This window comes from Tupaia chinensis, unplaced genomic scaffold, assembly GCF_000334495.1.
Source record: "Tupaia chinensis unplaced genomic scaffold, TupChi_1.0 Scaffold145208_1, whole genome shotgun sequence".
In the NCBI taxonomy this organism is placed as follows: Eukaryota; Metazoa; Chordata; class Mammalia; order Scandentia; family Tupaiidae; genus Tupaia; species Tupaia belangeri.
Genome location: NW_006205068.1, coordinates 960,228 through 975,078, shown reverse-complemented (window position 1 = coordinate 975,078; position 14,851 = coordinate 960,228). Strand labels below are relative to the sequence as shown.

The window sequence follows — 14,851 nt, the reverse complement described above, 5'->3', positions numbered from 1 at the left end:
GCCCCCATATATGTCCTCTAGGCCCTTTAGAAAACACAGAGTGGTTCCTTTGGCAACATATATGGGAATCTACAAGAAAGGTGATATTATAAACATCAAGGGAATGGGTACTGTTCAAAAAAGGAATACCCACAAATGTTACCATGGCAAAACTGGAAAAGTCTACTGCGTTACCCAGCATGCTGTTGGCATTGTTGTAAACAGACAAGTTAAGGGCAAGATTATTGCCAAGAAAATGAATGAGCATATTGAGCATATGAAACATTCTAAGAGCAGAGATAGCTTCCTAAAACGTGTGAAGGAAAATGACCAGAAAAAGAGGGAAGCCAAAGAGAAAGGTACCTGGATTCAACTGAGGCACCAGCCTGCTCCACCCAGAGAAACCACTTTGTGAGAACCAATGGAAAGGAGCCTGAGCTTCTGGAACCTATTCCCTATGAATAAACTAATCTATGGCCTATTAAAAAAGTTAAGCTGGTGGTATAGCATAGAGAGTGTTTTACTACCTTTTTAAACATTTGGCTGATACCCTTTGATTTTCGTACTCTCCATAGCTCTGGTTAGTGGGAAGGCATAGGTTCTTGTTTTGTAGATGAAGAATTGAAACTCAGACAAAGTGACTTGGCATAGTCTGTTTTGCAGAAGCTGAACTTGGTCTCTGTGTTCCTTCCTTCTTCTTCCCAGTCTCTAAATGTTTTTTGTACTGGTGTTTTATTCTGTGTTGCGGAGATTGGTGAGAGCTGCGTCATGGTATTGAGGCCAAAAGTCTTTTTTTTATATATATATTTAATGTTATTTATTATTATTATTATTATTGTTTTTTAAATTTGATCAGAGAGAGACAGAGAGAGAGAGAGGGTGAAAGTGAGAAAGCAAGCTGCCAGCTCTGGGTCTTGAACTGTGGTTGGCTGTGTAGGAGTCCAGGACCTTACCCACCACTCCACCTGCTGGTTCTCAGATTGAAAGTCTTAGACTATGGAAATCAACTTCATAAGATCACTAACTTTGCTTTTTTTAGCTTTAAATCAGATGTGTTGAGGTATAATTTATACATAATAAAACACACCCATTTTAAGGGTGCAGTCCAGTGAATGTGAACAAATGTGCCCACCTGTGTAACTACCACTCGGATCGACATAATAGGACATTCATGTCACCCAGAGCTTCCTTGTGCTCCTTGGCAGTCTGTTGTTTCTGTCACCGTTGTTGCCTCTGGTACACTTCGCAGAGATGGAATCGTGCACTCTTTTGTATCTGGCTGATTTCGCTCAGCTTAGTATCTGTGAGAACAACCAACGTGGTTGCATGTACTGTTGTGTGAACCAGTGGGCCAGTCTTTTTTATTGCTGTATAGTTTTCTGTTAAATGAGTACACATAGTTTGTTTATTTGCTCATTTGTGGGTGGGCCTTGCTTTGCTTTTTTAATTTTTCCAGTTTTTAGCTTTTTTGAATAAAGTTGCAATGAACATTCTTGTGCAAATCATTCTGTAGGCACATTTCCATTTCTCTTGGACAAGCTACCCAGAAGTGGAATTGCAGGCTGACCAGAGGGTTAGGGGCCAAAGAAAAGGAGGGCATAGTGTGAGCTAATGGCCTCTGCGCCCAGGGCCAGCTCTGGGCCTGGTTACTTCACTTTAAAAGCCAGGTTGGGCTTGATTTTCATTCATATTTTCTTGGACATCAATCAACCTTCTGTTCTCATCCCTGTGGCCATTCGTTAACTTATTTTTACTTGGATGTACAGTCAGCTCTGGTTTACAGGGTTTGACTTAGGTTAAATATGCTAGGAGCTGCTAGGCTGTTTTCCACAGTAGTCGTACCGTTGTACACCTCCGTGGTTCCAGCTTCCCACAACCTCACCATACTCCTTGTTTCTTTTTCACTTTAGCCATCCAGCAGCAGGAGCTTATCTCATATTAATTTGCATTTCTGGATGGCTAGTGATGGTGAGCACTTTCCTGTGAGCTTTTTAACTATTTGTATATCTTTTGTGGAGTATCTATTCCTATTTTTTGCTTATTTTAAAATTGGGGTGATTTTAATTTTGTATAATTTGTATGCAATAATAATTTGTATAGGTTTCTAACTATTTGTATAACTTTTGTTAAGTGCCTATTCCAGTTTTTTGCTTATTTTTAAGTTGGAGTGATTTAAATTTTGTGTAATTTGTATACAACAATAATCTGGATAGCTTTCTGACTATTTATATATCTTTTGTATAGTGTCTGTTCCAGTTTTTTTGCTTTTTTTAAGCTTGGGGTGATTTTAGTTTTTTCTTATTTTGTAAGAGTTCTTTATGAATTCTGGATATAAGCCCCTTGTTAGATATATATATTGTGAATATTTTCCCCTATGACCTGCCTTTTAATTTTCTTAATGGTGAACTTTAAAGAGTTTGTGTTTTAAATTTCACTAAAGTCTAATTTAGCAAAATTTTCCCCTACCATTTGTGCTTTTGGTATCCTAAGAAATTTTCACCTTTTCCAGAGTCATATAATTTTCTTTTGAAAGTTTTATAATTTTAGCTTTTATGTTTAGAACAGTGATCCATCATGGGTTAATTTTTGTATATGGTATGAGTTATAGGAGTTGAGATGAATTCTTTTCCATATAGAAATACAGTTCTTTCAGCACCATTTGTTGAAAAGACTGATGTTTCCTTATTGAATTACTTTGGCACCTCTCTTGAAAAGAAATGAACCACATACGTGTGAGTCTCTGTCTGGACTCCCTATTCTGTCTCATTTATCTGTGTTTCTATCCTTGTATATTATCTTAGCATTCCGTAGTTAGTCTTGAAATGACCTAGTGTAAGTTCTCAAATTCTAGTCTTCTTTTTTAAGCTCTTTTTGGCCGTTCTAGGTCCTTTACATTTCCTAAAAAATTTTAAAATTAGCTTTTCAATTTCTACAAAAAGCCTCCTGAGATTTTGATTGAGATTACTGTGCTTCTAGCAATCAACTTGGGAAGAATGGACATGTAACAGTTTACTGAGACCACTAATACATGAACTTGATGTAGCTCTTCGTTTATTTAGAACTTCAGTTTCTCTCTGCAGTATATTGTTGATTTCCATGTAGAGCCTCTAAAATTTTATAGTTGAATAATAACTGATAAGATTTGTTTATTATGCTTTGATGGTCTGTTTGGTCTTTAAACAAAATCCCTAGACATTGTTACAGAATAGCTACTTTTATGGATCTTGTAGAACCTTCCAGGAGCTGAAAAATCCATTTGATATTTTTATACCATCTTTCTGACTTTTTGTAAGTTTCAGCAAAAAACGTCTGGCCTCCATTGCAAAAAAAAAAAAAAAAGTTTATAGCAGCTTATTTATAATAGCTAAAAAAGGAGATAACTCCAAAGCTCATTGGTTGGGAAATAAATAAACAAATAGCAGTATATCCATACAACAGAATATTACAAGGAACTGACTACTGATATAAGCAACAACCTGGAATCTCAAAAGCACTATGCTAGTGAAAAAGGCAATACATAGGTGCCTACATACCTCATAATTCCATACATGATTTTCTAGAAAAGATAGAACTGTAAGACAGAAAACAGATTGGTGTTTACTTGCAGCTAGCTGTTGGGGGAGGGATGAGGGAACTTTGGGGAGTGATGAAAATGTTGTATATCTTAATTGCAGTGTTTCTTAATTGTAGGGTACATTTGCCAAAACTCATCAAACTATACACTTAAAGAATGAGTTTTATGTGTATAAATCATACCTCAATAAACCTGATGGAAAAAAGAAAGAAAATGCAGAGGTGCCAGAGTGATCCAATCAGGAAGGAATGGAAGGGTCTTTCCACAGATGGTGCTAGAATGACTGGGTTTGGGAAAAAAATGAGTCTCAAGCTCTCCTTTGGGAATACCTGTGTCAGAGAGTGGCTGAAATCCCCTGTGTTTGACATTCCTTTCCTTAATGCCAAGTACATTAGTTTCTACTTTTAACACTTGGTGTTGAGTTCTCACAGGTATAATTACTTCTGTTTATAAAATGCAGTAAACACACACACACTTGAGTTCAAATGACAAAGCAAATATTTGCATTCATATTCTGCAGAAAAACAGAGCCAGTAACATATATGTATGTGCGTGCGTGTGTGTGTGTGTGTGTGTGTGTGTGTAGTCAGCCCTCCATATCCACCGATTCACCCAACCTTAGATTGTGTGCTATGTAAACAGGCCTACAGTGGTTGTGTCTGTTCTGAATAGGTACATACTTTTTTTGGTCATTGTTTCCTAAACAGACAGTATAACAAGTATTTACATTGCATTTATGTTGTATTAGGTATTGTAAGAAAGCTAGAGATCATTTAAAGAATACAGGATGATTTGCCTAAGTTATATACGTCTCCCATGGTTACCAAGGGACTACAGTCTATAGAGTAATGATAAAGAGTTGGCTTAGGGGCCTGCAGGTAGTGTGGTGGTTAAGGGCACTGGACTCCCACATGGCTGACCATGGTTCGAGTCCCAGATCTGGTGGCTTGCTTTCTCTCTCTCTCTCTGTCTCTCTCTGGTGAGCACATGTGCCCTGTAGCAAATTTTAAAAATAAATAATAATGATAAATAAAAATTATTTTTAAAAAACTAGTTGGCTTAAACGATTATAGAGAAGTTGAGAAGCTGAGAAGTTCAGACTTAGGAGAGCTAATGGTATCGCCCAAGTCTGAATTTGAGTCTGAAGGCAGTAGAAGACCATTGTCCAAGCTTGAGAGAACAAATTCTCTCTTACTCACCTTTTTGTTCTCTTCAGGCTGTCAGTGGATTAGGTGAAGCCTGTTCACATTGGAGACAGAAATCTGCTTTCTCACTCCACTGATTCAAATGGTACTATCATCCAGAAACACCCTCACTAACACACTCAGAATAATGTTTAACCGAATATCTGGGTATCCTGTGGTCCAGTCAAATTGACACTTAAAATTACCCACCACACATCACTTGATCTTTTTGTACAGAAGACATCAATTCTGCTATAAAAATGTAGATGGCACAGGTCTTAATGTGGACCTGGCCATGTGACCCTCTTTTCCAGATCAGGATGCCTGACCGACACAGCAGGGTAACATGCAGCTGAGTGTGAAGGAGCTAAAGCCACAGCTGCCTGTGCCCCCTGCCCGTTCTTTCCCCAGCTTCTACCTGCTATTGGTGTGTAGGCTCCCTCAGACCCATGGCCTCAAGTGGGCAGTCAGCACTGGTGCTTGCTTCCTAGGGCACCAAATCTGCCCTTGGCACATGCTGTGTGAGAGCAAAGAAATGGGCCAGCGTGGTGGCGTGGTGGTTGGGGTTGCTGGATCTCACATGGCCAACTGCGTGGTTCTAGTTCTAGACCCAGTGGCTTGAGGAACACGCTAGGTGTGTGTGTATGCATGCCCAAAATTCCTAAAGGGGGAAGAAATGGAGGAGAAGGGATTGCAGTGTCACCATCCTGCACAGGGGCGCTTTCTGACTATCCTTCTCTCTCTCTTTGTCTCTTTCCAGCAAGCGCATGTGCCCTATAGAAAGTTAAAAAGCACAAACAAATGAACAAAAACCCCACCCCACGCTGAGAAATGACTGCCTAATCTGAGTGTTTGGCTTTAAACCTAATTATCATCAGTATTTAGGAGGGTATTTGGCATAGCCCATGTAGAAAGGTACCCGTCTCCTGCTGTTTCCTGGTGGATGAAGCTTCTGGGTGAGACTTCCCTCTGTGGATCCTCTTGCTGGAGGAAGGAGGCTGACTGCAAATTGTTTCATCTATGAAGCCTCTCTGAGCGCTGCTACTTCTAACCACGTGGGGCTTCTGTTGACTGCTTTTTTTTTTTTTTTTTTTTTTTTTTTTAATAAGTGGGCGTCTGCTCTCTAGTAGTGGGAGACTTCTGTTAGGATTTCATGCCCTTATGATTTGAGTGAAAAATTGCCTTATGAGGTCAGTGTTGTCTTGACATGTTTTGAAGCATTGGGGATCATGACCTCAGTTTTCAGCTGGGCTGTTCTCAACTCACTTCTCCCGTGTGCCTCTCTCATCCCCACATGGCAGCAGAGTACTACTGGGCTTTCGGCCGGTGCTGCCTCAGTCACCTTGGTTATCAGGAACTCCTAGATGTCCAAACCACCTTTTAAAAGGTAAAATGTGTTGATGATGGTGTTGAGGATGCTACCTATCGGGTAGTTGGGAAAATCACGATGCATTTATGTATCGACAAATACGGCACGACTTTCCCAACGACCTAATAGTAGTCTCCCTTTTCTCACCCTTCGCAGTTCTGAGACCCATGAACTTCAGATCCCTGTGTGTCTTAAAGCAGCCACAGTTCTTTCCTTTCACAGACAGCGCTCACCGAGATGTCTCATGTACTCAGCCTGTCTTGTTTTTACAACTGCCATCTATGTGGCTTGTTTGAGGTTAGAAATGGCAACACGAAAGGACTGCCCTTGATGTTAAAAATGAACCATGGCCTCTACGCTCATAGGTAAAAGTTATCTCAGGAGCATGAATTGAGGGCTCTCCACCCTGATTTGAAAAGGCCTAGGGTTGGCCCCATAGCCTAGTGGTTAAAGAAGTCAACTCCCACATGGCTATCTGCAGTTCAGGTCCCAGCTCTGGCAAATTGAGGAACATGCCAAGCATATATGCATGTGTGCCCCAAATCCTGACAGGATGAAGAAGTGAAGGAGATTAGATTGACCCTGACTATGCCCCATTGAGGAGTATGTTCTCCCCCTTTCTCTTCATCTCTCTCTGGCAATTAAAAAAAGAGAAAGAAAAAGCCTGGAAGGGGATACACCCAAAGCAGATCTGGTTGTCCATGAGCTCCAGAGCATGACAAGGGGCCTGGGAGCCGTTGCAAAGTTGAGTGGCCAGACATGCAGGATTTTGGCCATCTTAAAATCATTTGGACTTGTCTTCATGTCTTACTTCCTGTAAGAAACAAGTCTTGTTTTCATGTACCCCCATTATATATTTTTAAACATTTAATGTTCATGTAATAACTGAATTGCAGGTAAAGTCAGCCTGCTGATCTCTGGTAGGAGGTTGTGAGCATGAGGGTAAGTTGTAGCTTAAGCGTAGCTTCTTGTTGAGCCTTCTGTTACAATTCTGTAGCATATTTAATATCCTTTATTTTTTTTTAATTCTAAGAGAGTGAGAGATAGAAGGAGAAAGAAAGAAGGCACCCTTCACTGGGTCTCATACCATGATCCCCCCCAGCCTCCCTATCCAGCCAGGGTCACAGGTGCACACGTAGGTGTTTACACGCCCTGGGAAACTGAGCCTGCGATCCTCCATACAGATCCAGCATTGCTGGACCAGCACACCGGGTGCCACTCTGCTGCCCCCTTACTTTTTTTTTTTCTAACACACTTTCCTGTGTTTTGCTTTATTCACTCAACCATATCTCCAAGTCCACTATTACAATTCCAATTTATTTTCTTTTTTTACTCTCCAACTTTTTTATTGTGGTAAAATATACATTACATAGATTTGCCATTCTAACCACTTTGAAGTCTACAGTTCAGAAGCATGAATTCACATTGTTGTACAATTGTCATTACCACCCTTTTCTAGAACTCTCTTCATCTTGCAGAACTAAAGTTCTGTCCCCATTAAACACTAACTCCCAATTCTTCCCTCCCCTAACTCCTAGCAACCACACTTCTCCTTCCCGTCTCTTTGAATTTGACTATTCTAGGGACCTCACATAATCAGAATCTTCCAATATGTGTCCTTTTATGTCTGGCTGATTTTACTTAGCATAATGTCTTCAGGGGTCATCCATGTTTATGGATCAGCATTTTCCTCATCTTTAAGGCTCAATAATATTCCATTAAATGGATGAACCCCTATTTGTTTGTTCTTCCGTCAGCTGGTGGATACTTGGGCTGCTTCCATATTTCAGTTATTGTAAATAATGCTACTGTAAACATGGGTGTACAAATATCTCTTCAAGACTGTGCTTTCAGTTCTTTTGGGTGTATACCCAGAAGTGGAATTGTTGGATCATACGGTAATTTTACATGGTAATTCTATGTTTAATTTTTTGAGGAACTGCCATACTGTTTTTCATAGCAGATATATAACCTTACATTCCTACCAACAAAGGTTCACATTTCTCCACATCCTCCTAATTCTTGTTATTTTCCATTTCTTTTTTTTTTTTTTTGAGAGGTTTTTGCTATAGGGTGTGTGCACTCACCAGAAAGACAGAGAGAGAGAGATAGAAAGCGAGAAATCGCCCCCCGGGGGAATGGCCATGCTGCAATCCCTTCTTTTCCATTCTCCTCTTGGGATCTTGGGCACGCATGCACATGCACCCAATGTGAGTTTAAGCCACCGGGTCCGGGACGCGAACCGCGGTCGACTACGTGGGAGTCCAGCAACATAGCCATTACACTAACTGCTGGTCCCTGAATCAGGTTTTTTAAAAAGAATTTAGGGGCCAGCAGATGGTGTCACATTTAAGGTGCTGGACTCCCACATGGCCGACTGCGATTTGAGTTCTGGACCCACCAGCTTGAAAATCACAACAGATGTTTGGGCACAAATGTCTAGAGACTAGAGGAGAAGGGATTGTGATGTGGTCCTCCTCCCAGGGATGATTTCTCACTTCTCTCTTGTCACTCCAGCAAGTGCATGCACACTGTAGCAAAGACCTTTACGTTTTTTTAAATTCGTTTTTGTTACTGAGTTTTAGAAATTCTCTATATATTATCTATTTATATCTATACCTATCTATATCTATACATTATCTATGTATTAATCTCTTATCAGATATATGATTTGCAAAATACTTTCTCCTGTTCTGTGCATTTTCATTCTGTTGGTAGTATTTTTTGCTACTCAAAGCTTTCAGTTTTTTTTTTTTTTAAGATGTTTTTGCTGTAGGGCGCGTGCGCTCGCCAGACAGACAGAGAGAAACAGAGAGACAGAAAGCGAGAAATCACCCCCCAGGGGGGATGGCCACACCACAGTCCCTTCTCCGTTCTCCTCTCGGGATCTTGGGCACGCACGCACATGTGCCTGGCGTGTGTTTAAGCAACCGGGTTCGGGACTTGAACCATGGTCGAGTGCATGGGAGTCCAGCGACATAGCCATTACACTTACTGCTGGTCCCCCAAAAGCTTTCAGTTTTCACAAAGTCTAGTTTGTCTTTTTTTTCCTTTTTGTAAGGCCTTAACATTTTATTATTATCTTTTTTAAGAACAAAAATGTTTTTTTCTGACAGCATAATAGAAAACATTAAATGCTTAATGTAAACAGAAATAAATTGAAGTGCAGAAGCATAAAGATATAAATCAGAGTCACCTGAGTGCCTGCTATGCAAGGGTTTTTACTGATGTGTTCTATCTTGGTAATATTCTTCTAGACATCTAACTGTGCATTTTCACAAATAGTCGTGCAGCCACCTCATCTTACATACGTGTATGCATCTGTTAGTAACATGTCTCTAACGCAGTTTGGAGTATGTTATTATATATTAGTAGTATATTCCAGTAGCTACTAGTATATTCCAGTTGGTACTAAAGTGCCCTGTGTGCTAGTTTTAGCAAAAAGTCCAATGTACAATGTACTATCCTTCTCCAAGTTCTATATCACTATTCCCTGATGTTCTCAGGGCTTTCCTAACTCTTAGGGCAGGCGGGACTCCAGTTACGACCTTCATTTTATATAACCATTGTGAAGAATAGTGACACTTGGGAACCAGCAGTTAGCGTAATGGCTATGTCGCTGGACTCCCACGTAGTCGACCGTGGTTCGTGTCCCGGACCCGGTGGCTTAAAACTCACGCCGGGCGCGTGTGCGTGCGTGCCCAAGATCCCGAGAGGAGAATGGAGGAGAAGGGATTGCGGCGTGACCATCCCCCCTGGGGGGTGATTTCTCGCTTTCTGTCTCTATGTCTCTCTCTGTCTGTCTGGCGAGCGCACATGCCCTATAGTGAAAATCTCTCCAAAAAAAAAAAAAAGAATAGTGACACTTGATCGATAAATTTTTAATAAAAGAAATCAGTTCAGTGATATCTAAATCTCACAACCTTAGGGAAATCTACATGAAACCATTTTGTACTAAGTTGTATCTTCTGGTGTATTGATATGGGACTAGACTTCCTTTGAAAAGCCCTTCATTCTCCTATAATGAACTCTGCTGCCTTATTCCTGGAAGTTTAGACCTGGCCAGTCTTTCCTCCAGTATTTCTTCCATAGATGCCATGGAGGGAGTAGCACAGTCCCCACCTTGTCACCTGGACATGGACTTATGGTCTGCAATGAGCACCTGACCCAGCTATGTTCTTTCTCTCTCCTTCTGTCCCCCTGTAATGGCTAAGTACATTTAGTTGAATTCAGGTGAACTGCCTTCATCATTCTTATTTTATTTAACTCTTTACAAGGTCTACAGGATCTGACCTGTCCAGTGTCATCTCCTCCACACTCTACTTGGCTTATGGCATCCCACCCTGGCCTCCTTTACCCCTTGTTTTTCACAAATTTGTTCTTGCCTTCAGGTTTTGCACTTGCAGCTCATTCTGCCTGGGACCGTCTGTCCCATGTGCCTTCCTGTGGCTGTTTTCCTTGCCATTGTGAGCTCCACATGAATGTTCATCTCACATGAATGTTCATCTCTCTAACTAGCCCATCTAAAATAAACCTGGTCACTCACTTATTCCCTAGTTTATTTTCTTTGTGGTACATATTAGCACATAACACTTTCTGGTTCATTTATCTGAACATGTCTGTCTCCCCTCCAGAATATAAGCCCCATGAGGTGGACCCTGTCTCCTTCCCCATGGTATTCTTAGTGCCAAAGACGATGTCTGCCCAGTGTGTTTAGTTCTCTACAAACGTTTATTGGTGAATGGATGAGCATAAAAAGGGTACATGAGATTAGTGGTGTAGGTGACTTCTGGGGCGAGAGGGCATTGGCAGATGCTGACTTGGGCCATGTGGTGCCAGCAACCTGCATCCCCCATGCCTGCCCTCTGAAGCACCAGCTATAGGAGCAGGTGGCCAGCAAATCCCCCAGGTGACAGGTGCCTGGTTGGTAATCACTCATCAGGAAAGTGGAGGAAGAAACCTTTAATTAAAAATCCCCAGTCCTCAGAAGGATTTAGGTCATGCTACTTGAGTAAATTCTAAGTAAGCACATGTAGGTGCTCATGGAGGAATTTTCTGGTAAGATAGTTTGGTGGGATTGGGGGAATACTCCGACAGGATTATCATGATTTCAGGTTAGTAGGCGGAGCAAATGTTGTGTCCCAGGAAGAACTTTAAAATACAGTGATTAACATCAGCCTTGCTGGCAAAAGCAGCGAGCACTGAGCTGCAAATCCCGGAGTCTCTTTTCCCAGAGTCAGTGCTGATGAGAAGCTGTAGGAGGCTACAGCACTGGCCAGGGTCGTGTGTGGTGGGGTGCGACCATGCCGGCTAGTGTTGGACCAGGCTCATCAGCTGCGCTGACCATGGGAGGGAGGCACTTTCTGCTTCTCAGGGAAGGGGGTCTTGGTCAGTTTCCTCTTCCCTTAGTTTGGAGTCCATGCTCACTAAGTAACTGGGTTATAACCAGGCTTTCAGTGTATCTGCCTTTCACTGGCCATGCTGAGGGGTCCAGTCAGAAATGTAAGTAACTGCTACGATCACAGCACTGATGGGGAAAGGGCTCTGGGAGGCTGCCGTGGTGCCTGTCTCCCAGCTCATGGTGTGTGGGACCAGGACGCGGCTCTCAATTCTCCATTCAGAGGGCTTGGCGGTGGCCAGTCAGACTGAGAGCAGGTGATAGGCTAAGAGCAAAGCTTTTATATTAAATGTATTTTAGATGGAAAGATTTTAGCACTTTAATGTTAATATACTACATGAGGAAAATATTAGAGTGCCTTTAAACATAGTTTATTAAAAGAAGACATGTTTTCTTTTGAACTCGAGAACCAGCCTCCATGAAAAAAGTGTCAAGTGAGTCCGTTCCACCACTGCCATGGCACAGGAGGCTGATTGGTTCCTGCTGCAGAGCATAGCCGCAGTGTCAGCCTGTCTTGGGCTCCGAGTGGGGCCTTGCTTCTGTTGCTGTGTTAGGGGTTCTTTTGCTCAAGGGCGAGTACCTTTGTATCTTTTGGGTAAAAAAAAAACCAGGGAAACCCAACAATGTCGTTTTCTTGTCTATTTGGGGCAGACACAAAAGTCCTTAACCTCTAAGGAAACATGATCCTTACCAGATTTGAGCATGAAAAAACTTGTACTTGCGACTTTGATCCCTGAGGAGCGCTGGGAAAATGCCTGTGTATTTGTGTGTGCGTGCGTGTGTGCGTGTGTGTGCAGTTGTGTAGCTTTGTAACGGACTCTGGTGTTTACTGCATCGATACTTTTTTACAATGGAATTCTACTCCGCCATAGAAAGGAAGGAATTATCAATATATGCACGATGTGGGTAGATCTTGAATTATGTTGAGTGAAAGAAGACAGAGAAAAAAGAAAGTAGCTACTCTGATTCTCCTTATGTAAAATTCTGGAAAATGCAAATTAATTTATAGTGACAGAAAATAGATCAGCAATTGCTGAGGGAGGAGATGGGGAGGAAGATGTGGGGGTGTGAGTAGATTTTTGGAGTGATGGAGCTGTTTCCCCTCCTGTTTCACAAGTGCTTTGCATTCCGTATGTATCAGACTGTACAGTACATGTGCATCTGGGTGTCTGTCAAACCTCAACCCAACTATTTAACAGAAAGAATACTTTCAACAGTGAGGAAGTTGAGGGGTCGTGTCGGGCTTGAACTTTAGGAGCTAGGTGCTGATTTTACACCTCTGAGCCTCAGTTTCTTCAGCTGTCAGAGAGGTAATGCTGTGCTCCCCAAAGATTGCCGTGTAGAGTAGGTGAAGTAACGTATCTATGGAACGCTTCGTTTTTATAAAGTATTGTAGTTACCGGCATTTGTTAGTGTGCATGCAATACCCTTGGCTGGAAAATAAGTTCTTAAGTCGCCAGGCCCAGTAATCCCCTTATCTATTTCTTAGTGCACTAAATGAGGGGTTGATGGAGGGATTCTTGGTCCTTGGTGTATGCCTGTATCTGTGATGTGACTGTGAAACCACTTAATCTTCACTCTACTTGTAAGTCTTGATCTTAAAAATAGAAACTCAGCTTCGACATTTTAAGTTGTTTTTTTCCAGTATTTTACTTTCTCAGCCTTCAAACTTTTTTTTCTTTGGAGAGGCTTTTGCTATAGGGTGCGTATGCTCGCCAGAAAGACAGAGACAGAAAGTGAGAAATCACCCCCCAGGGGGATGGCCACGCTGAAATCCCTTCTCCTCCATTCTCCTCTCAAGATCCTGGGCACGCACACACACCCGGCATGAGTTTAAGCCACCGGGTCCGGGACTTGAACCATGGCTGACTACATGGGAGTCCAGTGACATAGCCATTATGCCAACTGCTGGTCTCCAAACTTTTTTTTTTAATGTCATTTTACCATCATTGCAAGAAACTGTTCACTGTTACATACCCTTGAAAGGGTTGGTCTTAAGAACTTAAATAACATGAGTACTTATGATCTAATTTTTAAATGGCTGTAAAATTGCATGAGTACAAGTGTTAAGAGGGTATGAAAAACTTCTGCAGTGTCGTTTGCTCTCCTTCCATTCACACCCATGAACATACTCAAATGGAAGAAGAGAGAATGCCAACACAGCCATGTAAGAGGGAACAGAATATTTCCCCTCTAGTCCTTCCAATTTTTCATGATTTTTGTAATAAAGTCAGTGTTTCAGTTGATTTAGTTATTTCCATGAGAGAGAGAGCTAGGCAACCCCAACAAGGTCTTCATGCCACAGTCCACCCACAGTATTACCTGGCCTGGGTCATGGTGTACCTGGTGTACTCAGGGAGGTCCCAGGACACAAACAGAGGACCTTTTCCATGTAGATTCAGTTGCATTACCACTGTGCCACTTGTCTGATCCTTGTTATGAGATCATTTATCTACTTAATATAAAAACTCTTAGCTCAGGAAAGAAAACTTTCTTAACTTGATAAAGAATGCCTACAAAATAACCTACAGGCCACACCATACTGTTAGATATATAACATCTTTACCATTAGGATCAGGAGTAGGGCAAGGATGGCCCTCCACCTCTGGACCTCAGCACCCTCAGCTACTGCAACTGCTTCCCTTTTGTTGGGGCCAAGAAAAAGAATTGTTAAGAGCCTGTTGTAATCAAGGTGCTGCTATGGAGGAAACTGGATCCTGCCCAGTGAGGACCCCACTTACCCTCCACAGGTGGATTAAGACACATGTGCATGTAACTGCAGTACAAAGAGGGGTGAGTATCAGAAAACAAGGGTCCAGATCTTTGGGCTCTTCCAGAAATCCTAGAACATCAGGTCATACCCACTAAACATGAGTGTGTTTGGTTTTTTTTTCCATTACTCTCCATGCCCTGAAAGGGAAAATCTAGGAAAGAAAGAGATGAATCTGACACCTGAAAGAGAAGAGTGCATTCAGAGACCCATGAGCCAAGGCCAGTCTTGTTTCTGTGATTGGCTGAGGTTATAGGGATGCCACAAGCACAGGTGGTGAGTCTCCTGCAAGGGTTTTCCCACAGGGCAGTCTGTGGGTCTACACCTCAGGGTTGTGTATTAACAGAAAATAGCTCCACATTCGTTGAGGGGGGTTAGTATCATCCCTTTTCCTATATATTCCACTTGGAGATCTCTCTCTCTCATCCTGTATAGTTGATCTTTTTAAAAATATACATGGAGGGGCCGGCAGGTGGCATGGTTGTTAAAGGCGCTGGATTCCCACTTGGCCGACCGTGGTTCAAGTCCTGGACCTGGTGGCTTGCTTTCTCACTCTCTCTCCCTCTATCCCTCTCCC

General features: G+C 42.0%; 1 protein-coding gene across 3 annotated transcripts in view; it reads left to right on the top strand.

Annotated features, from left to right (window-relative positions):
- The window catches only part of CHST12 (carbohydrate sulfotransferase 12), a 39,045-nt gene that overhangs the window by 17,785 nt on the left and 6,409 nt on the right, over window positions 1-14,851 (top strand). The window contains exon 2 of one of the 3 annotated variants that reach the window (XM_027768029.1): window positions 14,077-14,297. The exons of the other annotated variants lie outside the window; for them this stretch is intronic. The gene's annotated coding sequence lies outside the window, so the exon portion shown is untranslated. The remainder of the gene's footprint in view (window positions 1-14,076; window positions 14,298-14,851) is intronic. 3 annotated transcript variants of the gene reach the window in all.